We start from the raw sequence: 23,962 nt of genomic DNA on the forward strand, positions 1-23,962 counted from the left end.
ACTTTGAATAAACCCTGGATAAGACATAAACCTGCGTCCCTACTAGAGAAAAATAAATGAGAATACAATGGAATATTATTTGGTTATACAATGGGGGGGGGAATCTTACGAGGAGGCTCTCAAGTTCTTTATTGTGTAAATTGTTGAAACTACGTGTCAGCTTGCACTGCCCTTGTTTTCACCACATACAATTTTTCATCTTCGTAACACTTGCTACAACTGGTTTCCCTCATTTTAAGTATATTAGTGAATCTTCACATTTATACATAAAAACCTTTATGAAAACGTCACAAAGGACCTAAGGGAAGAATAAATGAAATATACAGGTCCAACGCTGATGTCTGAAAAACAGTAAAAGAAACAGAAAAATAGCCTATGCCAAGGAGAGAGAAGGTACCTGGGCAGCGCGGAAGGAAAAGAGGAGAAAGACATGACGTCCGCAGACGCAGGAGCTAGGGAAGAAGACGTTTTAACAAGAGCTGAGCGAAAAATGGTGGCGTTAGCTGTCGGGATATGGGCATGAGCCAGAGGGCGAAGGGGTCCTTTTAGAAAGACATGCCCAGGTGCAGATCTGGCCAAATGCAGAGAGCCTGCCTTGGGATCTCCTCGGGCTCTCAGGCAGGCTTCTTTGTCCATTTCAGACATCCCAGCTGCATCCTCACCCACACCAAATGCCCACCACTGTCCTGGTGCTGCTGGCAGTCTGCCGTGACCTCCTGGCACCTGTAGTCCGGTTAACCCCTCCTGCTAAGGAATTGCTCTGTTACTCCTGGCTTTTGTCTCCTCTCCATCCAGCCCTCTGGCCAAACAGCGCAGTCCTAAGTCGGTGTCACAATCCAAGCCCCTTTGTCCTGAAAGCTTTTTAAATAATGTTCTTTTAAAAAAAAAACACAAAAACACTTTATTGAGATATAATTCACGTACCATGCACTTCACCCATTTAAACTGTACAATTCAATAGCTTTTAGTTGATTCAGAGAGTTGGGCAGCCATGACCACACTTAGTTTTAGAATATTTTCATCATCTGGAAAAGAAACCCTGTACCCACTAGCAGTCATCCCTATTTCTCCCCAATCCCCAGGCCGAGGCAACCAGTAATCTACTTTCTGTCTCTATAGATTTGCCTACTGTCGGCATTTCCTATAAACGGAATCATACAAGATGTGCTCTCTTTTTGCCTGGCTCCTAAGCATAATGTTTTCAAGGTTCATCTGTGTTGCAGCACATGTCAGCACTTTATTTCCTTTTCTTACCAAGTATTCCATTGTGCGGACACACCATGTTTATTTCCCCATTCATCCGTTGATGGATATTCCATCCATTTCTACTTTTTGGCCATGATGAATCACATTGCTGTGAACATTTGCATAGTGTTCTTTCATAGGATGTTAGAACTGGAAGGAAGTTGTTTAGCAGTCATCTGGTCTTATCTCCCGTCAAGCAGAGGATGTAGAAAGGATGTGATAGCATAATTCCGAACCCCACTTCCTATACCAGGACTGTCACACGTATACAATCGATCATTCAAATGAACTCAGTCATGTGCCATCATACTTCAGTTCTAAATGGCTTCTTCTTGTCTCACCCTCTCTTTGAGAACCTCACCGAAACTGATTGTTTCCTTCTGGTATTGCTTCCACGGGCTTACTCAGACTCCAGTGTACTCACTCAAATCCGGCATCTAATAAAAAGGGCTTTCTACCCTTCACTACAAGAGCTGCTTCTACTGCTCCTTGTGTCAATCGAACGTTCTTCTCTTTGTTTCTTTGCTTTTTGTGCCGTTATGCATTGCATTACACTGCGGAAACGAGAAACTTCTTTTCTCCATCTCTTAATGAAATTCAAGATTTCACTGTTGTCAGTTGCACTTTAGTTACTGTGTTAATCTCTACCAGCCCAAGATTTCCTCATTTTACACTAATCTATTGGCTCTTGTTAGTCTAAAATCCCTTCTTACCTTTTCAGGTGAAAAAAAAACAAAACAAAACAAAAAACAAAAACCAACTGATTCTTCAACCTAAACTTTCTTTGAGGTCCCTTACCTATGGGTGGGTCCTGGCTCCCTGATTCTCTGTCAGTGCTCTTCCACGTGCAGTATGCATTCCCATACACAGTCCAGGAAGCACGTATTAACATGTGCTTTCTAGATCCTCACCTTCTGTCTCACCTCTTTCCCAATTGACATGGGCGAGAACACAGCTGCTCATGCTGGGTTTTCCTTGCCCACTAACCATTCTTGTCCAACCCAAAAGAAAAACTCACCTCCTGCCCATTCTAAACTTGCTTCAGTGCTTTGCCCCAGAGTGTTAAGAAAATCCTCCAGGGTACCAAAGAGTGTGACAATTTTAAATATTGTGTGTGTGATAAGAAAGTGAGTGGGAAAAGAATCTTCACAAAGCAGGTTGTTCCCAATTGCTTGCTTTCTACAAAATTGCACATGTTAGTTAATGGATCGTGAAGAATCAATTTTAGTGAGTAGTAGCTATTGATTGCTACTGAGATAACCCTTTCAGTTCTGTTTACTTATTTATATAAATAAAGTTTCTCAGTATTTACACCTATAAAAAATAGGAACATTAGCTTATATTAGCAATAAGTAATACTCATCCAAGAATACATAAACAAATTGAAAAAAATAAAATAACCTCTTTTGTTTCATCAAGATGCATTTGCAATTAAATTTTACTCTGTTTGATAGTTATTAAAATTTGTAATATGTTTGGTTTTCATCTAGTATTATTGTATAAGTAATAGTATAGCAAATGATAATTCAATTTAAAATAGATTTTTAACACCTAGAACCTAATGCTAGTACATAAAACAAAAAATTTAAATATCTTTTAAGAGAGAAAATTATGACAGAACAATCAAAATATTTTCATCCATAAAATTATTTTATATTTGGGTAAAATTCTGTGGGGGGTTGGTAAAATGAAATTTTCATTTCAAGGAGAAAAGAACAAGATAAAATTTCTCACCATTGTAAAAGAAACTGTTGTTGCAATTTTTGAATATTTAATCACTATAATATTAAAAGCCAAATGGATATAGTGAAAAGAATGATACAATAATTGTGTATTGGCTGAGATTTTCTTCATTAAAAACATTGTGGTTTCATTCCATTGAGGATAGTTATAACAGCTGCGTTAATATCATCATCTATTAATTCCAACATCTATTTAATCTCAGGGTTTCATCTACTTCCTGTTCTTTTCTCTTGAGAATGTTTTCCATTTCCTTGGTTCTTCATGTGAAGGTAACTTTAATTCTATGTTGAGCGTTATGTACACTATACTGTGGGAAAACTGGGTTCAGTTATTTTCTTCCAAAGAGTGTCATTTCCTTGGTTTTAGCGGGTAGTTGCCTTGGCCGGGCTGAACTGCACACTGTGTTTCTCCATGGCACCTCCGGTCTCTTTTCTGCTCCCCTTCATCTTTAGCTGGCTGCCTGAGGTCTGCTCTGCCCATGTGGGGTCAGGAGTCAGTCAGAGATGTGCATGGATCGCATGTAGGGGTCTCTCTCTGGGTCTTCCCCTTCCAGAATTTCTCCACTCCCTTTGGTATTGACAGTTTCCTGACTTCACTTATTCTTTGGGCCTGAAGGATTGCAGCTTTTGTCATCGATGCTGCTGCCACATGCTGTTTGCCCTCCAGGAACTTCAGGTGGGGTTTTGAATTAGGTCCAGATTTTGCAGTTATTTTCTACGTGGATGGACAGAGAGCGGTCATCCGGTAGAGTCTTAGATCATCGTACCTGGAATCAGAACCCAAATGTACTTTAAAATGTCAATTAGCATTTATGATAAGCTGGGAATGGGATCCTTTGCCATTGTTTAGCCCAGTGATGAAAAACATTGGATATCAACCTTATAATGTGAAAGGATGTTCTTTTCTTTCTTGCGTTTTGAAAATTTCCTTTAAGGGCATTGTATCAGAAACCTGTCGTGTGCCACTTCACATCCTTTCAGCCTCACTTGGCTCCGTGCCCACCAGCCCTGCCTGGGTTCTGACCAGTTTCATGCAGGTAAACCCTGATACCTCATCTTGTGCCTTTTGCCTCCCAACTTGTTACCCACGAGGCATGGGGTGCTGTAGGTTCCAACATGGGGCCTACATATGCGTGACCTAGAGTGTGGGGAAGTTAATACTCTGTGGGTGAATCTTTGAGAGATGGGAGATGGAAGCCAGTGGATACATTCTCTCTGTCTCCCAAAAAGAACTGTCCTGAGATGTAGTTACCCAGCTTGGTAAAGTCAGGTCAGCAGAATCAAGCGAGTAAGTCATACAGAGAAGAAGCCAACTCAATAAGGCATTGTTGTGTTGGCTCCCCCCGCCCCTGCCTCCCTGCCTCCATCCCTGACTCATTCCCCTATTCCCTCTCATCTTTTCCCCCCAAGATGGCACATAATGCAGTAGGACAGAAGCTCTGTTCTTCTGGGTAGTCAGGTTAAGAAAGAAGTACATGAACCCCACCTTCCATCTTGTGGACACAGGTCGATAACCTGCTCATCGCATCTGATTTCTGGTTTTCTGAGCTCTCCTTCCCTTCGGACCTATGGCAGCTCTGAGCAGCCCGGTCTCAGCCTGCTCTGAAAACCCACATTTCAGTGATCCGCTTTGCTCCTCAGGAGGGATTTTCTGTTTGCTCTGTGACTTTAGAGGAAACAGAATATTATCCAAGCCCAGGGCTGCTAGAAGGTCTACCTCCTAAAGAAATAGTAGGCTTGACTTTTCAGTCTTTCTTTTTTCCCTTTTCAAAAATGTTCCCCTTCTACCTTAGTCCTGGGGCAAAGAACAAAGCATCTCTGGTCTGTGTATGGGAAAGGAAGCCAGCATTCAAACCACACGTGTGCCATCAGACAGGCTCTTTCTAATACCTTGGTGACGTCCTGCATCTAAGGAGGAACTCGAATAATCGATGCAGTTACACAAACAGATGGAGAGAATGACTGCCCTGTGGGACCGTAAGAGCCTTCTCTCCGGAAGTTTCCACACAGTGCCTGCATCGCCACCTGTTTAGAATGCTTTGGGGAAACTATGCTCAAGCTTGAGCCCCCAGACTTTCTGACTCAGAACTTGCAGGTAGCCTGAGAATTTGCATTTCTAACAAGTGTCAAGGTGATGCTATTCATGCCAGCCCACGGAGAACTACCTACCGTAGAGCTGTTCTGATAAGAGGACCCCTCACCTGAGGTGCAGGGGAATATGGCATTAAAAGCACAAGCTTTAGAATCAGATCAGACCTGGGTTTGAATCTCGTTTGGCTGTGGGAATTCAGACAGGCTGCTAACCCTTGCTAAGCCTGTCTCCTCATCTGTGTAATAGGAAAGTGACTATGACTCAACCTCACTGGGTGATTGTGAATAAATATACCAAAAGCAAAGTAGCCGTTAATATTATCCTCCGTTATCTGCAGGGAGCCATCATGCACTGTCCTATGTGGCTATCATTACCATCTGGCCATCATCGCTATAGGAACCAAGCCCCTTTCCTTTCCAGGATATAAACACCTGTTTCCAGAGCAGAAGCGGGAAATCCCATCCACAGCCGTAATCCATCCATCCATACCACCTATGCCAGGAAACTACACTGGGCGCCATCTATTTGCCCAGGAACACTACATCAGCATGTAAACATTGCCTCTATGAAACAAACTTTCTGCTGAAAAATGACTTCCCCTGTGCTGACAAAAGCCATAATTAAAACAATCACCTGTCTACTCAGGAAAGTCAATATTGACCACTAAAAGGGGAATCACGGTGACCAAATGAGGGTTTCTAAAAATAAGAACAAAGTGCTACTTAGGATTCCACACACAAACCAGATTTTCCTTTGAAGGAAGGAAGCCAATGAAATCATTCTCCTTTTGGCATCACTGGGCATTCCAGGCTGTCCTGGGACCTTCCAAGCATCTCTGCTGACTGGAGAGAAAATCCTTGACAAATGGGATCGTTCAATCCTATCTTTTAAATATGTTTGCCCACAGAATCTTCGTGCCAGTCTTTCCAAGCAGAAGTGAATTTATGATTGACTCTGCATGCTGGTTTCTCATCAACAGAGTGAGGGTGGTCCCCTGTGGACCCCAAATGGCCATTTGATTCACATTCTGGGATTCATTAACAAGAGCATTTGGATGGGCAAGGCCTCAAGGGGCAAAGAAAACAAAAATAGAAAGCAGAAGCTGGCTCTGAAAGAAGTAAGGTCACCAAGCCACTGCAGGCCAACTCTTGTCCCCACCGCTCCTTGCTGAAGCTCACACACTGGAATTCCCCTCTTCCGTGGGACCATCCCCATTCCAGTGGGTTCTGTCACCTGACGGACGCTGTCACCAAGACAGTCTCTCTGTGGAGATGGAGAACGTTCTGAGAGCCATTTGCCCGTGGTCAACCACAGAGCAGGGACATCGCTTCAGAGAAGATGCCATTAATAGTTTGAGTTTCGTCCTGTACTGAGACCTTCTGTACGCTGTCATGTGCTGAATTGTGTCCCCCAAATTCATATGTTGAAGGCCTAACCTCTTGTGCCTCCAAATGTGACTGTATTTGGAGATAGAGCCTTCAGAGAGGTGATGAAAGTAAGATGAGGTCATATGGCAGGGGCCCCTCATGCATTTTGACAGGCGTCTTTATCAAAAGAGATTAGGACACGGGCGCGTGCAGACCATCTGCAAAGAGGCCTCGGCAGAAACCCACCCTGCTGACACCTTGGTCTCAGACCTCGAGTTTGCAAACCCATAAAAAACTTCCTTTCTGTTATTTGAGCCACCCCATTGGTGGTGTTTTGTTATGGTTGCCCTGGCAAACTAACGCGCTCCCTCCTTGTTCTATTTTTATAGCTCTGTAAACACAGGTATAATGTCCACTTTCGAGGTGATGAATCAAAGACTCAGAAAGAGAAAGTAACTTGACAGCGGTCACACAGCCAGCAAGCGGCAGAGCCAAAGTGTGTCTGATTCGAAGTCCAAGTTTTATACCCCCCTGGCTCCTCAGGCCACACTCAGCTCTAACCCTGAAACTCCCTTTGCGTCTTCCTCCAAGATCCCAGGCTTGGCCATTCCCACCAGGACGAAAGCACTCGTGGCGAGGGGGATTTCAAAGGCCCAAAACTGAGCTGGGTCAGGTGAGGCCTAAGGAATAACTGCGGTATTTAGAGACAAGCAACAAGGAAACCAGCTTTCCTTTGAACCGCAAGGCTTTGAAACCTAAGAAAATTCTCCCACTTTTTTCAGCAAAGGAGAAGCCACCCCATTTTCTGGGTGCAGAAGACACACAAACCGACAATGGATGTTGAGCTGGAACGTCTCCCTAGGAACTCTGTATGTGTGTATGCTGCCCGGTCAGCATTACCGTGGTGGGTAAAATGCCTGGTTTGTACACGACACGATCCAAGTGTGCCAAAAATTGTAACTTCCTTTTTCCTTCTCAAGCTCAACTTCTGTTTCGTGCACCAGGTCTGCCCATTGGCAGAAGACTCCATGTAGTCCCTCGAGGTAAACACAGTCGTCACTTCAAATTTAAACATAAGTCATTTCATAGCCCCCTCCCCCCCTAGGTGGCAGCCGTCCACACCACTGTCACTACATCATGGGCACCTGCCATGCCAGGCATTTGCTGGAGTGACCCTGTGTGTCACCCCTCTCCTTCACCAGAAGCCGGTGGCTGCCTTCCAGAGCAGCAGGTGGTCTTGACTTTCAGATTTCCTACTCCTCACGCCCCCCCACAGCCCAGAGTGGGGAACCCTGGTCCAGGGACGTGAAGCCTGCCTCGGGGACCTCCTGCTCCCCGTCTCACCCCCTCTCTCCTTAAGGAGTCTCTGGGGCCAGACCCTCAGGTGGCTCAGCTCCTCTCTTAACCTGTGGTTTTGGAGCAGATTCTGAAAAGTGATTTGACCCTTGCAGTCAAAACCTTGGCTTTTAAAAAAAGACCAGTTTTCTGCTTTACGTTTTAAGAATTTCTAAGCCCCTGGTTCCTCACCTTAAAAATGGACATAATTGTACCCCCTTCTCAGGGAACTACTGTAGGAAGCGAGTCTGTTTTGGAAGACAAGAGCCAAGAATCGGGCTCCAGACTGTCTGTGTTCTGCGAAAACCTTGCCCTAGACACTCAAGCGGAATGGAGGGCCTGCCTGGACACCTCCTTACACCGCGACAGTTACGTACTTCTCCCCAAAGCACGCACGCCCAGCCCGCTCCCTTCCTTCCTTCAGCTTTCGGTTCAAATGGCCCCTCTGCAGTGAGGCCCTCTGACCCCTCAGTCAAAGCAGGAACCTGCGCCCAGCACCCTTTTCCTGCCACGCTCTTTGTTTCTTCCTTGCTCTTGTCAGGCCCTGATGTTCACGACACGCCTGTTTTTGCTTACACACGCCTCTCTCCCCCCTCACACACACGCCTAGAATGTAAGCTGCAGGAAAACATGAACTTTGCCTGCTAGGCTCAAGGTCATGGTTCTGTGAGCAGGACAGGCCCTGCCCACAGGCCAGCGCTTCCGCGGGCCTCCCTCGCACACCAGGCTCCAGCGACGACTGCACTTCCTCTCCTCTTCCATTTTCTCCCCACTGGGCTTCTGACGTGTGGCTTCCTCTGCCGAGAATGTCCTTCCCAATCCCCTTTGCCTGGCAAACTTTTGCTGGCTGTCAGGACTCACGGCAAATGTCAGGCTTCCCGGACACCCCCCCCCCCCCCCGCCCAGGCCTCCCCGCCCCCCAGTCTGGGTTAGTCCTCTGTCATCCCGTGATCCCGTGATCTCTATGTATCACCCTGCATTGTGTCATCTGCCTCCCCCACCTGTGAGGGAGACTGTTGAAAACAAAAGTTGCCTTGTTTCCTTTTTGCTGGGGGAGACAGCATGCACACGTGGATGCATAACTGTGGATTGGTATTCTACTGGGGCCATGAAGAAAATAAACAGCATCGGCGGAGGAATCCTGCTTTAGGAAGAGTGGTCAGGGGAGGCACAGGAGAATGAATGAATGAATGAATGAATGAATGAGATTACAAACACAGTCAAGCTGAGACCAGAATGCAGCCCAGTCACTAGAGGCCCCTCTATTTTAGGAGTCTCGGTCACCTCAGAATCCGTAGGGCAATAGAGGCATCTCCCCACATGAGAACGCAGGACATGGTGAGGACAAAAAGGAACACCCATGGAACCATGGACAGGAGTCACACCACTATATTCTCGATGGCGGCTGGGTTGGAGACACAGGAGGCAGAAGCCACACGATCCGCAACCCACCGTCCACGTCTCTGCCAACCAACCTCGCTTGCTAACAACTGCAACCCACCTCTCTGCAATCCACAATCCTCCATCCGTGCTTGCTAGCGTAGCCATGGCAGTTACATCAGTGGCTAATGGCTAACTGGTAACAGCTGATGGCCATCTACTACCTGAGCCAGCACCTTTCCACGTGAGGATGAGAGCCTGGAAACTGCTCTCTGGGACTCTGTCCCCACACACCCTGTGATTCTAGAAGGCAGCTCACAAAGGATGGAGACACATTCAAATTCAGAAACAACTTCTGGAGGAGGTGCCTAGTAGAAGTCCCCGCCCAGGATGGTGGGGGCAGGGACAGCAGGGTTCTCCAGCTGAAGGAGGGCAGATCCCTGGGGATCCAAAGACAGGAAGTAAGGAAAGGGAGGTGATTTCTGGCTCATGCAGACCAAGGGAGGAAAGAGCCCTCCTGAATTCCTGCCTGAGGTGCTCAGACAGTGTTGTTGGGGGGCTAGGTCCCGGATAAGTTCTCCTCTGCTCCACCCCGGTGCTGTCCTGTCCCATGGCATTTATGAAACGGGCCACACCTGACAACAGGTGCAGGGGACAACCCAATGGAGCCCTTTTAGCAGCCATGCCACTTCCCGGGCCTTGGAAGAACCCAGCCCACACCCAGTGGGGATGGCATCTGAGCTCCCCAGGGCAGGGGGAAATTGCCTCCGGTTGTCTGTCCAGGTGTTCTGACACAAAGACGTCTTGTGAGAGGTCCCCAAATGACAGGCCTACCGCCTCCCTTGGATGAGAATCAGTGCAGGCATACAGCAGAGACCAGACTGTTTCCTAATAGAGCCAGCATGCACTGGCCGCATGCTGTGTGCCGGAGTGTAAGTGCACGGAGTGAAATCAGCTCCACAGACAGAAGTGCTCGTGTACCAGCTTAGCAGAGTACTTTGCACAAACCAGACCGACTTTGAGCTGCAGTTTTGTGGGCGCAGTGTGTTGGCCTCAGCTGGAAGCCTGCCCTCTGGGGTCTGTGCACGAGGGCCTTCGGGGTCAGCCTCTGTCCCCAAATGCTCTCGGTTCCCCATCTATAAGACGCGTTCACTGCTCTCTTTCGAAGTCTGACAAAAGAGGACACACACAGCTCCCAGCAGGTAGAGTGAGCACTTGGGAACTAGGCTGGTGAAGGGTCTATCCAGCAGTGCACACCTGATTCTCCGTGGCTCCTGAGTCCGCCCACACACAGGTCACCTGGAGGGCAGGGGCAGGTGTGCACAGAGCTCTCTGCCCTACCCCACCCTGCCCGGCCTTGGGCCACTTGATCTGCTTCCTCATGGTATTTCCCGTGTCATAAAGCTGCCCCTCCTCCCTCACCCACCCCTTATGGCACTATGTGTCCTCGCAGCCCGGCCTGGGAGGCCGTCTCTGACCTCCCCAGCTGATTCCTGAATGGACCTCTCTGATCAGAACTCTGCCCCCTGAATCTGGAGCTTAATGCCCTTGTAGTTAAGGGCGTTCTGCCTCTGGCTTCCTGGCCACATCCCAGCACCACTTGGGAATGGGCTGGGCAGGACAGCAAGTAGAACAGGTCAGAAGCAAGGAAGCGAGGAAGTAAACCAGGGGAAGAAGGAAGAGGAGACAAAAGTAAGAACATAGCAGAGCAGCGAAGGGAAGGGAAGAGGAAGAGGGACGATGCTTTGGCGGTGGAAAGAACTAGAAGGATCATGGATGGACAAGAATGTGCAGTGGGGTGGACGGGAAGAGGGGGAGCGAGCTGGGGGGCCCAGCACAGCATTAGGCTGGGAAGGATGGGGCTGGGGACCAACAGGAAGAGGTAGGTGGAAAAGATTGCTGCCAGGAAGAGGCAGCTGCAGAATCCACGCTGGTCCTGGGCGGGGGGGTTCTCACATTTTAGTGTGAATACAATCACATGGGATGATGCTTTTAAAATACAGATTCCTAGTCCCCATTCCAGAGCTCTGAGTCCTTAGGTCTGGGCGGGGTCTTGGAAGCCGGCTTTTATTTTATTGTGTTGTTATTTCTAAACAAACAGCTCAGGAGCTTCTGATGAAGATGCTGGGAGGTGCTGTCCTGCCTTGTTAGGAGGGCATCTTGGGCACATCAAATTCTGAGGCACACCAGGACATCCACTGCGTTGTACCACGACTGCAAAAGCTGGGCTCCAGCGAGGGGCTGATTCTGCCTTCTCGGCAGCTGGGGGCCAGCGGAGGCTTCCTGAATGATGGGGTTCCCATCGGGGCTGGAAGGTTGTTAGACCATTTCCAAGGACCATTTCATCTGGAAGAATCCTTCTGTTCCCCTGAAACTGGATGCCCAGCTTAGTCTAGCTGGCTCGATTCTGCATTCAAAGCCCAAAACCTGGCCCCAGACCGTAATTCAGTACATTGGACCTTCTAGGCCTGAGTTGTGCATTGACCCTACATCCAGCCCTAAGAAGCCCTGCAAACAATATGGGACATCAAAGCTAGAGTTGACCTTGGCTGGAGTGTGACAATGCCTTTGACTCGCTGGTCACAGATATGATAGCCCTTTCTCACTGCTTTAACATCTTCTAGCCCCAGAAGTTACCGCTCCACAGTTCGGGAACTTGTGGTCCTTTCCACGTATCTTCAGCGCTCTTTGCTCTTTTTAATTTGTTAACATTTTGATTCCATTGGAACCTTAGGCAGTGTTGACCTGGGTTTCCTGGGGGGTGTCGTGCTGAGCACTGACATAGGCTTAGGTCAGAGAGCACAGGGCACCTGGAGCCCCATTTGAGTGGTCGCTCCGGGACCCGCCTTAGTTCACAGAGTAAAGCAGAAGCACAGGACACTGCATCTGAGCTGGAGTGACAGGGAGAGCCCAGTGCACCCTCTCCTCTGAGCTACGCTCTGGGAGGACCCAGAGGACACAGCGAGCCCAGCCTCCATCAGCTTCCGGTGGGACCAGGAGGGCAGGCCTTTGCCATCCATCAGCTTACTTTCTGTCAGTAATTCACAGCTTCTCCACCTTCCTGACGATAAAAGCAATAGGTTCTTGCTAAAAAGTTTCCGGCAATTCAGAAAGACACGTTTAAAACAAAGGCTTCCTCTAACCCCACACGTGGGGTTACTATTCTGTGTGTGATAGATAGTATTCTGAGCGTGCACTTCTTAGTGCACAAAGCAGGACTCCTCTGAACCGCAGGCTGGACCCCGTAGACCTGCCTCTGTTTGTTCTCGCAGCATGACGAAGGTTTAACACCTGCTTTCAGACACTCGGCTTCAACGTTCATTTGTAAAATGACAATCAAATCACGATCATTACCACCCAAGCTTAGTACAAGTGTTTTTCTTTAAAATCAAATATCCTTTTGGCTGTAGGGAATGTTTTCTGTTTCAAAATGAAGGTGCACAATTCCTACCGTGGTTCCCTCACCACGGATGTTGACATAGACGTTATACAAAGTGCAGCCAAACAATGAATATTTGTACTTATTTTAAAATACCATTTCAAATAGTCACCTGAAAACACACAAGCCTGTGGCTCATCAAAGGCACACTGGTAAAGACCTAGTGTAAAATTTGGGCCGTTGGCGATCCGTCGGGACTATATCTCGAGGTATAAGGCTCTATATACTACCCCATATAAATCAAATCAGTCTTCGAATAAATGAAGTAAATTGTGATTTTTCCCCCCCCACTTTGTTGAAGCAAACACTTATTGTTCTTCTCTGCTGTCCTCTTTTGTCACTGTGTTTTGTTGACCCACCACAGGTGGCACTTGTAAATGTGATGTCACACCCAAGGGAAGGAATGGGAAAACCTGCCGGGTGGCAGCCCAGCCTCAGCAAGATGGCAGCCTGGCAGCCTCAGAGAAACAAGAGGTAGGCAACCGGTCGTACAGGCCCCGGTTTCCCAAAGGCCCAATACTTCCTCGTTCAGACTGCGAGGTTTAACTCCTCATCCACACCTGACGGACTTGTAATTTAAGTGGACGTGAACCAGGGATAATGAGAGCCCGGTATGAGGATGACATTAAATGAGCCGATGAGTCAAAGCCTTGCAACGGCAGCTGGATGTGGTAAGAGCCAGCCAACGCTGGTTATGCCGAGGAGCTCATCTCTCTCACCTTGTTTTCACTGAATGTCATATGCACCCAGTGCTGTGGGGACCACAGAGAGAAAGTTCTGGCCATTTAGTGAGCATTGTCCAATATTGGGCAAAAGGCGCTGTATTATTTAATCCTGTGCAAAGAGGGCCAGGACAGCATGGGAAGGGGATGGATGGGCAGGCTGCTTGTTACGGCCTCCCGTGGAGAGAAATCCTGAGGGAAGATTTGGGGACACTGCAGACAGAGCGAGAGGCTAGAGGAAGGCCCTCGGATGGGAGTGTGCCTGGAGCAGTGGAGGGACGGCAGGGTCGCCAGGGGGCAAAAGCGAGATGGACGCAACCCCAAGAGGGAACGAGTCAAACTGACGTGGCCCATTGGACGTGTTAGGGATGTCGGCTTTTGCTCTCAGTGAAAACTGTGGCCGGGTTTTGAGCAAAGGAATATCGTTTACTGAGCTGCCCCCCACCCCCGCTCCGGAGGGAGATGGGGGTTTGCAAGCAAGAGAGAGAATCTTGCGTCTCCATGTGAGAACCTTGAAGCCCAAGGATGAGTGCAGGGTCCAAGGGCAAATGTCCAGGCTCCACGCTCCAACAGGGCTCCCAGGGTGACCTTCGCAACAGGCAAACCTGATCAAGGAGCTCCCCTGCTTACGAGCCTCAGAGCTGCCTACTGCCTACAGGCTATGTCCATGTTCCTTTATAGGAAAACACAGCATCTCACGGTCGAGCCCTGGCCTGTGTCTGCTGCTCCGTCTCCTCCATTCGATCCCTGTGCCCTCTGCCTGCAGTGCCCTCTCGAAACACTGAGCTCCTCGCCATGCTTCTGGCCCAGACCTGACAACTTCCACGAGACCACCGCTCCCCTCCACTCCTCCCTGGGTCTCTTCTAAGGCGGAACGCCCCTCTTCCTCCCTGTAGTCTCAGAGCCCCCTGGACATAGCTCCAGAGCCCCACGCACAGAAATGTAGCCGCAGCCCACAGGGCTGAGAGCAGGGTCTGTGGCGGGTGGACCACGGGCTTTAGAACTGGACTAACCGGGGTGAAAAGCCAGGAACCTGCTGCCACATGTACGACTACACAGGTGACTTCATTTCTCTAAGCTCAGTGTCTTACAGAGGTATTACATTGGTGCAGAAGTAATTACGGGTTCTGCAATTATTTTCAGCCTTTCAAACCGCAGTTACTTGTGCACCAACCTAATAATAGCACCTCGTTTATGGGATTGGTGTCAAGATTAAACGAGATAACCTAAGTAAATTGCCCACTATGGGACCAGCACACACTAGGTCTCGAAAATGTACTATCCACCCCCAGGCCTTCGACTTTTCCGGGACAGAAAATGAAGTGATGTTTTAAATGTCCCCCCCGCATTGTCGTCAGGTCCGTGGCACATGCGAAAGGCAGACGTTAACCTGGACAGACCGTGTCCTGAGAAGCAGTCGTGTGCGTGCCTACTGTCAGAGTGTGACATGACCCTGAGGTGGACTGTCATGTGTAAATCCCATCGGGGACCATGTCACACCATCAGCAGCAGCAGGGAGCTCGTACTGTTTGTCTCCAGGGGACAATCGTCAGTCCCCCCATGAATATGCTTCTCATTGCTCTTTGGAACGTCTGTCACCGCATGCCACCCCTCACTTCCTTCTCTGCTGTTCCCCGCCCCTCAATCTTGCCTGTTCTGTCTTCCTCCACCATTGCGCTCCACATACCATCTGTCTCCTTCTCGCCTGCCCTCAGCGCAGGGGTTCTGAGCCGTGGACAGGCCTCACTGGGCCAACCTGGGCCTCCCCCCAGCAGCCCTGCTTCTCTGAAGCATATGTGACACCGTCCCCAAGGAGATGCGTGCCACAGAGCCTGCAGGTAAATCCGCTTTGCTGGTTACCTACGGCCAGCTAAGTGTGCGTCGAGCAGGTGGTGATCCTTTAAACACAATGTGACTGTGTTTCATCCCTGAGTATTGAGAAGCTTGTAGGGCAGATACAGCAAAAAGCGGTTTCCCCCCCTTTTTCCAACCTCCTCCAGTATCAGACAAGGCAGTGGGTGGAGCTCCGCATCTTCCTAGTGGCAGCGTTCCCTGTGTTTCTCAAGCTTTCTAAACCTTAGTTTCTTCATTTGTAAGACTAAGCTAACAATACGTATCACGCAGTTATTAGTTGGTAATGTGTGTTTGCTACCTGTCAATGTGTGACACGTCAGCCTAGGTGACTCATGAGGTCACAGTCAGTTGGTGGCTTCCTCGGTCACATGTCTGCCGCCTGGGCTGGGGGGTTGAACGGCGAGGGTGGGAGCAGCTGGCTCCCTGTGCATCTCCCTCCGTGCCCAGGGGCCTTCTCTGGCACAGCTCCTTGGGGATCCCCTTTACTGGCCTGTCCCCGAAGTCTCCCTCCCTTGCTGCCACTGCCTTCTCTTCCTTAGAAGCGAGTCCCCACGGCCGGCCCATCATCAGGGAGAGAGGAACGAGGCTCCTCTTGAAGGAGTGTCAGGACTCTGTGGAGGAACTCCGGAAGCACTGAGTGGGTGAAGGGCCTGGTCTTCAGTCAGCAGTGACAATTGTTTGCTGTTCTTTAATCTGATGACTTAAAAACAGAAGAACATCTCTGTCCCCTACCATTCTTCTCTTCATGCCCCACACACATACCCGTCCCATAAGGTGGTAAAGAACTCATCCGTTTAGGCAAGGCACAAAAAGAATGAAAAGGAGAAGCAAAATGTAAATAGTTGACCTTTATTGGTCACTTGCTACCTGCCAAGCCCCATGTTAAGTGCATATGCCATTTTAACCCTCGGGAGGTTCTATCGTTACCCTCTTTCACAGAGGACAGCTCTCAAGTCTGCAAATGCGGAATGAATTGTCCAAGGCTTACACAGCTAACAAAGGCACGGCAGGAGCGGAACCCACCTGGGGGGCGGGGGGTCCTGGGGCTGTGTGCTCAGCCCCCCAGATCACCTCACCGCATGGTCAGCGGAGAACCTTTGAATTAACTTTTCCCTCCACTGCTTACTGTGATCGAGAGGTAGGGTACCTGAGGGAGGAGGTGAAACAGAGCCCAGGAATTCAAGAAGTCCTTGAACTCAGAAAGAGAATGGCCAGGTCATCATCGCTGAAGGAGTGAGAACAGAGAGAGAGTGGAGGCCGCACGCGGACAGCCAGGTAGCAGAGGCCTGGCACGGAGGGCGGCACAGCCTTAACTAGACTACCAGCCACCACCGCTGGGCCAGCTCAGCTGTCTCAAGTTGGACAGTTCATCACTACCCCCCAAACCTCCTTTCCCCAGGAACAATTCAGGGGCTTCCCACAACCTTTCCTGCGTGGTGTGGAAAGCACCCCGGAAAATTCACTGGGTAATTGAACAAGAAGAGGTAATGAAACAGGGACCCAGGACAGTCTTGTCATCAGGTTCAGTCCTGGCCGGGCTGTGGGTGGGGTGCCAAGGGGCCGGAGCCCAGCGCTGTCCTGGGCCCACAGGAGCACTGCCTGGCCTGGGCCCTGGACGCAGGCCAGCAGCTCCCACACATGTGGACACGAGCCATGTGCTCCCAGGTGGCTCCTGAGAACTGGAGCAGCACCTGTGGCTGGGCCGCACCCAGCAGCTCCTTCCGCCGCCTCCGGAAACCTGCCCCTGGGTTTCCAGCTTCATCGGTCCCTCTCTGCTCCTATCCTCTCGGCTCTTTCCTGAGTCCAGATGCGCTCAGGACGCTTTCCTCTCTCCTCCTGTAGCGTGGCCTTCAGAGTATTCCTAATTCAAACTCTCCAACGTCGGTCCTTATGAATGAGTCAGAAATACTGACTCCAGCATCAGAAATACGTATGAAGCACATACTATGCCCCAGGCGCTGAGCTGGGCACTGAGGAGCCGGCAGGGAGCAGGATAGCAGGGTCCCTGGCTTCCCTGAGCTGCTATTCTAGGGGATTCTGTGACAGGAGAGGTTAGAAAGGAGCCTTTCTGGGAGGGGGGAGAGACAGGAAGAAGCTACCCAAGGTATTGTCAGTAATTTGTCCTCTCTCACCTGATTGAAACCTCTGCCTGTGGGACTGAGGCTCTGTCCCATGTTGAGCAATGGCCTGCAGCAAATCACTCGGGCTCTTAGCTGTGATGACTCGTCCTTTCATTAGTCACCTATGCAACCTGGGAGTTCACCTACACACAGCATCTAAGGCAGGAATGTGGTTTGTGCAGGGCTTCTGTCACCACCACCTGCCTGCAGTTTCCAGCCTGAGGATTCAGGGGAAGAGAAAGCTGCTCCATCACCCAAGGTGTTTCCTCTTGCTCTGGTCCCTTTCATGTTTGCAACAGTTGTCCCATGGGCCTTTGCGTGTTCTGTCCACACACCCCTGCTGGGATCACATGGAGCACGTGGCCAGGGGACCAGGGCACGATTGCTTGACGCTGAAAATGCGCCCAACAGACAGAGTGACTGGCGCTTCCATCGCCCTCATCTGCCATCACGGACAGCCCTGTGGGAAGAGAGGGGTGAAAGAGCTTCATTACCTTTTGTTTGTAATCATGTCATTATGCAACGTTTCGTCAGGACAGTCCATCAGACTGCTTTCCAAACTTGAAAATCGGTTTTGTAACTTGGAAGGAGCAAAGCCAAGGTCGGCTGAATCCTGACCTTTCCCACTGAGCGGGTTGTGGATGAGTCTCCCTACTGGTGTGTATGACACACACTCTACCCGAGTCCTGGGCAGTGCAGTCAGAAGCACAGTATGTGAAAGTTGGGTCTTATTGGCTGTCCACTCTGCTGGATGTCATGCCTCTTATTACACAGGGAAGCAAAGGGAAGAGCAGATAGGGAAAGGGCTCCCCCGAGGTCAGGTAGTGGAGTGGCAGAGGCAAGATGGGAGCCTGCTATGTCATCCACCTGTTTTCACAAAGCCCCTTAGCTCCAGCTCAGGCCCACCTGACCAAAGAGCCTTCTCACAGTTCAGTGAATACCTGCAAATAACAAAGAGTCCCACAGACACCGCAGCCCACAAGATGGGGATAAGGAAATTGGAGGTGGCCTTCCGGAAACGTAAACATTCCTCAAAACATACAGAACGTGGGCCACCTGGTTGGTTGCTCTGCCTTCCAGTGAGCAAATGCTACTGCTTTTCCTAGGAGTACACAATAGCGCGTCCCCCTTTGTATGCCCGCACCAGCTGGCTCATAGTAGGTACTTGCTAACTCTTCGCAGACGTCAACTGCAGACATCACAGACTGCATACTTCATCCCACTAACAAGGAAGTCCCATGGGATATGTGTGGGAGCAGCTGCGTGCATGCACTTATAGTCGTCATGCCATGCGTTAGCAGGGGAGATGTCCAAGCCATCAGAGCACTACAATTGGGGCTGCCAGGCAAGAGGGGACCAGGGTGGTTTCCTAAAGGCTGGACTCTTCGCTAGACTGTGTGTTACTTGTGGGCAAACACCATGTTGCCTTCTTTCTCAAGTACCGTGCACAATGCCTGGCATGTACCATGTGCCCACTGAATGTCAGTTAAATTGATGAATGGAGTCATTGAGACTCCAACCTAGGCTCTCCCTTTGCTCCCCGGTGCCCAGTATATGCTTATCAGCATGACCCTGCCCCTGTACGTAGACCCGGAGCTCCGGGCCCCCACCCCCACTACCACCCCCAAGAATACCACCTCATCCTTTCCGTCCTTGCTAGATCTCACCTCAGTCTCAACTTGGCACTTTGAAATGGTGTTCGTGCAAAAATAGCCACAAGCAGTCAATGCACACTTGGCTGGAATCCCTTGTCGGGGTGCAGAAAAGCAGCAGCAATGAGTTCTGCCTCTGATAAGAATCAAGAACACCCTTCTTTGCTTCTTCCTGAATGTCTTCTCATTTGGACCAGCTCAGCCTCAGGAAGTTTTTTCCCCCACCAGTACCAGGTCCTTGGAGAGTATTAGCAGAGAGACTCCTGTAGGAGACAGACCAGACTGGCCAGAAGCGCCAGTCAGACGTGGCTGCCTCCTTTGTCGTCACATGTGAGAGAGGAAGGAGCTTTGTCTTGGCTGCCCCAACCATCCACTTCTTCTTCAAAACAAATGCTGTGTGAGACGCTCTGGGCAGCAAAGGACAGAAAATTTAACACTGCAATGGCTCAAACGATAAGGATGCTTATTATTTCCCTGCCCACGAGGCAGGACAGCTTCAGAGGCTAATTCATGGACATAGAGACATGGGTCCAGCTCAGCTATTCTGCAGCTTCCCCCACAGTCCCAAGATCTGTTGTAGGCTGAGCCTACTGTCTGCTTCACCTGCTGTCAACAGTCTTCAGAGACAGGAAAAGGGACTGGCCCCGTCTTGTGTCCCTCCATCAACGTCCCCCATGTGTCATTGGCCACAGTCGGCACAGCCCACCCATGCATAAACAATCCCAAGGCAAGGCAAGGGTACCTCAATGGCCTCGGCCAACAGACATTCACCCTCTGGGGCTGCAGAGGCCATAAGAGGAGGGCAACCCAAATCAGGGTTTTGATAGCAGGGTCGAAAGGAAGAAATATCTCCATGGGAGGCAGCCAACAGTGTCTGCAAGAGAGAAGGGTGGCCCCACTGACCTCTCTAAGGAAGGAATGAGTAAAATTATCCCAATTTGATGCCGAGGGAAATCCAACCATTCTAAGAATCCTGCTTACTCAGAGCTGCAATCTGGTTGAAGAGATAAAACCCTTCCAAATGCAGTTACTCAGAATGGCTCTACCATCGTTACCCGTGGGGGCTGAAACAGGAGCAAGTCCTCACCGAAATCTTCCAGTCCATAAAATATTAAAGTAGGCTCACCAGTGCAAAGAAAACAAAATCTTCTCACGCTGCCAAGTCACGTGGTTTGATGCCGTGTACATCCTGATTCCAGATAAATGCCAAGACTGAAATGGCGATATTTGGCCTGAGTTTCATTTCAGTCTCTGTTACAATACTTATTTTCATGGATAAGAAATACAATTCATAACTTCACTGGAGATCCTGCTAAGGATTTTTGTAAAGGTTCTTTTGGGAAAACTTAAAATCTTCTAATTCCTTGTGAAAAAAAAAAAAAGTACTTTTACAAAAAGAAATAAGTCAGGAAACTGTTTGGTCCTAAAGACACGGCTATAAATGTTCCTGTCTAGGATTTCTACTCAGCATCAAATTTGGTGGTCAAGTTGCTGTTTCACGGATCACTCATTAAAGTTCGGGTTGCCCATCTCTCTTTGATTCATGCCCTCTGGGATCTCGGGCAGGGCCACGGGTGCTGAAAGCCAATACCATCTTGGTATTCTCAGAAGGGCCAAAAGGGAGCCAAGGCTGGAAGCCTCTTCTGAGCTCTCTCCCTTCTCCCTCGCCAGGAAGTCCTCCCCATGGAGTGTCTCCTCTTTCTACAGGAGACCGCCCCCCACGCCCAGATACTGACCCCTCCACCCACCATAGATGCAAAGCAACACTCAGATTCCTCTGTGATGAACAGCCAACTCTGTCCGCATTAGGAAATCTCTTCTTTCTCTGACTCTCTTTGTCTCCAGAGAGGGCTGGGGTATGTTCCGGCTCCAGCCACAGAAGTAAATTTCTTCTGGAAGAGTCTGGAAAAGAAGTGAGTCATGGAACTGAAACTGGAGGCCAAATGAGTCCGGGGCTCGTGCTGCCTGCGCCGCTCAGCCAATAGACTGACACAGGAGCTGGGCCATAGAATAAGCGTTTATTATCAGAGCACGGGCGGTCTGAGAAGGCAGCGGCTGAACACCTCCAAACACTGCCTTCACAGTCTCAGATTGTCTTGAGGTATTAAGGGAAATTCTGGGCATTCCTCCATTCGCTATGGGATAGTTTCAGGGGTCTGCATGGCGCCTTCCCTGTGGCCACATGGTTCTCTGGTGGAGTCAGGAACCAGGAACAATGATGGGAGAAGCCTGGAAAGAAGGCGAGAGACCGAGATTGTGATCGATAAGCCTAAGGGGACCGATCATAAGTTTCAGGGTAATTTTCTAAAACAGGGTGGGACAGGGGACATTGGAGCTCAAGCCACAGGGGTTGATCTATTGTTAAGCTATAGGTAGGTCAAGGGAAGATGAGCCCAGGACATGGAGAGACCTCCATGGGGGTGCCGACTGGGCCCTGCTTCAGAACTAGAGTTAAGTCATACAGAGCCTCCCTCCCCCGAGAAAACAGGCAGGAGTTTTCAAGGGCAGACCAGTTAACAAAAGCACGGTCACCTCTGCTCTGCCTTGTCCAGCACATGGAGGCTTCTACCTGTCAGCAGGAACTGGCTGCACGTGGAGGGAGGAGATAAGTAAACTTCCAGGAGGACCCAATTTCTGTTGTCCCTGCCAGACAGGCTTACATGTCCTCAGGCCGTGTCCTTCTCCTGTGGCCCGGGTAGCAGCTGTGCAGAGGAGAAGTGGAAATACCGGTCCACGGTTAGGACCTGGGATTAGGAGGAGAGAAGAGAGTGAGTATCATCATACAGGGTTTAAAACTTAAGCAGACGACCGACCAGGGTTTAAATTCCTGCCCCACCACTTACCGACCACGAGGCTTGAGTGCATTGATATCTCTCAGCCACCATCCACTTATCTTAAAATGGGGACAATCGTAGCTACCTGACCAAACTGTAGGGTGGAGGGCAACACGGTAAGATAGTGAAGCTAGAATATGGGACGCAGACAGAGGTGGGCTGCAGCAGCAACAGTGTGGGTGGTTGCTGATAAGATAAATGACCAAGTGGACGGATGCAGCCTCGTGAGAGCCAAGACACGGGGCTTAGCACTGCGTTTCTACAAGGTAGAGAGGAAAAAGTAGAGATGGGGCGGGGAAGCTGGGGGCAGGTCCCAGGGCCCCTCTGAGGTGGAGGAATGTTGGGTGGAGGCAGCAGTAGACCAGACCTGAAGAAAGAGGGGGAGGTTGTGAGGAAACAAACCCCGGTACTGGACTTCCCCTCCCTGTTTGGCTGAACTCAGTTCGTTGATGAAAGTGAGTAATGCTTGTCCCACTAAAAGCTGTCAGGTGACTTCATCTCAGAAGCAATCTTCCCCAGGCGTTATTACATTTGGAATCACAACCACCAAACCAGCAACGACACACCCAGGGCAGCAGCCAAGGCACAGAGCAGCTGCTTCAGGAGGAGAGCATGTTATTGGGAAAAGTCGACTGAACAAGAGGAACCCCTCTGAGTTAGGTCAACAACCAGGTTGAGAGTCATAAAACCCTTCCAGCAAGGGAGACCTTCCAGAAGGACACCTGCTGGCCAGCCCAGCACTGTGGTGTGGTTGGTGCTTTGCAGACTGAAGAGCCGGACTTAACCAGGAGGTTTCACTCTTATCTTAGGGAGAAGAGTGCTAGAAACGTCAAGAGAAAGGTGATGGGTATTTTCCCACTGTTAACAAAACATTCACGCAGGTCCCAGTGTGTGTAAAAGTGGGCAGCCCTCGGTACAGAGATGGTTATTCGAGAAAAGGTTATACTGAAATCGTTTATTAGGGGGAACTATTCCAACTGACATCTCACTAGAAGTCTGTATAAAAACCTTTCGTCGACGAGTTAAGGATTTCATATTTATAAAAAGAAAGACAAAGGAGAAACAGGAGGAGTAGAATCCACAATTAGAAGAAAACGGAAGTGTGCATTTAACTCACCCTGGGGGAGACTGGCTGTGTTAAAATATGGCCACAGGTCTGCTCTATCTCCCCTGAAGCCCCCTTGAGTCCGAGCGGGCTTGAGGCTGCTTTGTCTGACGGAGCAGTTGATGTCCAAGGCTACGTCACAAAAGACCTGACAGGTGCATTGTTTGCTGGAACATTCACTTTTGGGGCCCCAAGCTGCCATGTAAGAATTCTAACCACCCAAAGCCACCATGCTGGACAAGCCACATGGAAGCATTCAGGGGACAATCCCTGCTGAGCCCAGCGTTCCAGGCATCCTCACAAGGCTCCAGATGTGTGAGTGACGCCATCTTGGATTCTCCTTAGATTCTGTCAGTCAGCCAGCTGATTGACACTGAATGACATCTGTCAATACCCGGTGGAAAAAAAAAGTCACTAGCTGAGCCTGCCCAGTTCCCTGACCTACAAAAATTATAAGATATAATATAATTGTTGTTTTACTCCATTAAGCGTTGAGGTCATTTGTTAATGTTGCACTAGATTAATGGAACGGGGACCTTTGAAGCACAAAGACTTGGTAGGAATCAAAATAAAAGAATAGCAGATTTGAAATTGTAGACCCCTCTATGTCAATTGTCATCATATGCAAATTAAAAGGCAACGATGAATTAGAAAATATCCTTGTAACACATCTAACAGACAAACCATTAAGAAGAAGATTACAATAGGGAAAAAATGCACAAACAACAAAAGGCAATTATGAAGAAAAAATTAAAAATGCCAAAAAGAGATGCTGAACACTATTAGTAATAAAATAAAAGCAGATTAGATGACAATCAGATACGCATTTTCCCTTCAAATTTGCAAAGAGTTTTCAAATGACAACACCGATTGCCTCCAGGAATGTAAATCGGCAGTTTTTCTGGAGAATAAGTTGTTGATACACATCAAAAGTCTTAAGTGCTCTTTGCTCAAGTATTCTGGCTTCTAGGGATTAATAGAACAGATGTGTGGTCAAGCAGTGTCATCACAACACTATTTATAATGGGGAGAAGTTATAAACAGTAAAACATTCGACAATAGGAGACTTCTGGCT

At 49.2% G+C, this 23,962-nt stretch overlaps 1 long non-coding RNA gene across 1 annotated transcript in view; it reads left to right on the forward strand.

The window, feature by feature from the left end:
• The window catches only part of LOC141569387 (uncharacterized), a 320,431-nt gene that overhangs the window by 271,434 nt on the left and 25,035 nt on the right, over window positions 1-23,962 (forward strand). Inside the window, exon 4 of the long non-coding RNA XR_012493003.1 lies at window positions 12,965-13,074. This is a non-coding gene — a long non-coding RNA (uncharacterized LOC141569387). The remainder of the gene's footprint in view (window positions 1-12,964; window positions 13,075-23,962) is intronic.

Source organism: Rhinolophus sinicus, linkage group LG17 (genome assembly GCF_036562045.2).
Source record: "Rhinolophus sinicus isolate RSC01 linkage group LG17, ASM3656204v1, whole genome shotgun sequence".
NCBI lineage: Eukaryota > Metazoa > Chordata > Mammalia > Chiroptera > Rhinolophidae > Rhinolophus > Rhinolophus sinicus.